The 1857-nt window shown below is 59.3% G+C and overlaps 1 pseudogene; it reads right to left on the bottom strand.

The window, feature by feature from the left end:
• Positions 1–99: 99 nt before the first annotated feature.
• LOC105311632 lies at positions 100–927 on the bottom strand (annotated as a pseudogene).
• Between the last annotated feature and the right edge of the window lie 930 nt (positions 928–1857).

The following is a 1857-nucleotide window of genomic DNA, read 5'->3' as shown; positions in this document are numbered from 1 at the left end:
TTTAAATAAAACTGGCTTTTTGCACGTTAAAAAGGTCCAGGCTTAATGGCCACTTCTGTTCCCCCTGGGGAGTCTGGGGACCGCTGCCTTCCCTCTCACCAGCTCTATGGAGACTGTGAGGCAGGGGAAAGTGCTTATTGGTCAGCTTGATTTTCAAGGCTCTGGCATTCTGGGACAGTTTTCAAGGCTCGAGATAGATTTACCGATGTCAGCTCTAAATAAATCTCATTGTTTTCTGCTGAGACACCTTCCATTTGAAATTCGCTGAAGAAGTTCTCCTAAGGGAAGGAGCGGGGCGGGCGCGTGAGCGGGCTCCGAGGGCGCTGGGGGCATTGACGCGCGGCCCTCCGGGGCGCCGCTCACCTGCTCCAGCTCACACCACATGCTCACCCCTCCGCTGGCCACCTTGTCGGCGAGGATGAAGTTCAGCTGCCGCGGGCTGATGCGGACGGTGCAGGTTTTGGCCAGCTTGGCCACCATGCTGCTGACTCCTGTGGCGGGGGTCAAGGTCAGGAACCACCGAGAAGCGCACCGAGGCCACCGGGAAGCACCTTGGCAACGCCGACGTCACCCCAGCCTCCCAACAGCCCGGCAGGCGCCGCACGCAGCAGCGGGAGGAGGGAAGAAGGGCCGGGCCCGGGGCAGCCGCACTCGGCGCTGCCCGCCGCCGGGGCTGAGGAGACCCGGGCGCCCGCGCCGCGCGCCCCGCCCGGCCCCTTCCGGCCGCCGTGCTCCCCGCCGTGCTCCCCGCCCCGCCCGCGGCGGCCGCGGCCCCGCTCACGCGTGAAGTGGTTCAGACAGGCCGCGTCCGCGATCTTGGCCCGGAACTTCATGACTGGCCGCGGCCCGCGCGGGGGACCCGTCGGCGGCGCACGCGCGCCCCGCCCTCCGCGCCCGCCGGAAACGCCGCCGCGCGCCCGGTGGTTCCGCCCGGCCCGGCCGTGCGCCGGGGCCGCGTCACGTGCCGGGGGCGGGGCCGCGTCACGCTCGGGGACACGCCCCCGGCCGAGACGACATCCGCTTTCGGGGACGCGGGGAGCTTCGGCCCCAGGTGTGAGACGGGGGCCCCGGGGCGCACGCGCCGAAGGACCGGCGTGACCCTGTTTCCAGTCTGCTGAGCGGGCCGCAGTGAAACCCCCCGCGTGCGAAGGGTTGAGTGACATCGTCGCGCGGACGGTCCCCTCGCTGCCGCGGGCGGCGTCCCGGCGCCTCCGCCCTGGGGCACCGCGCTGCGTTCCGGCCCTTAAGTGGTTTTAAGTTAAAATGTTTAAATTGTGGTAAAAGCGGGGTGTTTGAAGGACGCCCCGTTAAGTGCAGATTCAGCAGCTCTGTCTCGGGATGCGCTTCGCCGGGTCCTGCTAGAATTCCCGTAGGTGACCTACCGGGGTCAGAAGGTATCAGAAAACGAGGGAAATAGACCAAATACTGTCCCCAACTTGGTTTTTCAAAGGCAAGGTCATCATCCATGGTAAGACTGCAGTTTTTAACGTGCTTTGCAGATGAGAACCTGCAACCTTTTTACCTGACATGTAGACTCCAGATGTGAAAAAAGTAACTCAGATTATTTTAAAAGTGCAAACTATAAAACTTAGAAACAGCTCTGCCTACTGTAAGACTATATAGCATGAAGCTAAATTCCAGTCCGCATCGTTACATACAAGTGTTGGCCAAACTGTCACGTTAAAATTGTTTTGTTAACAACGTACTTTATTACTTTATAAATTAATTGTAAACGGTGAGATAATTATTAAATGAGTGGTGTTTATGGAGATCATAATATGATTAAAGAATATATCTAATAGGCTTCGTAAACAGTTTCATCACTGATCTTTAAATCACTTAATTTCATGCCATTAA

Source organism: Pteropus vampyrus, unplaced genomic scaffold (assembly GCF_000151845.1).
Source record: "Pteropus vampyrus isolate Shadow unplaced genomic scaffold, Pvam_2.0 Scaffold1000005527, whole genome shotgun sequence".
Taxonomy (NCBI): Eukaryota; Metazoa; Chordata; class Mammalia; order Chiroptera; family Pteropodidae; genus Pteropus; species Pteropus vampyrus.
The sequence above is the reverse complement of the archived record's forward strand: the minus strand, read 5'-3'. Positions and strand labels throughout refer to the sequence as shown.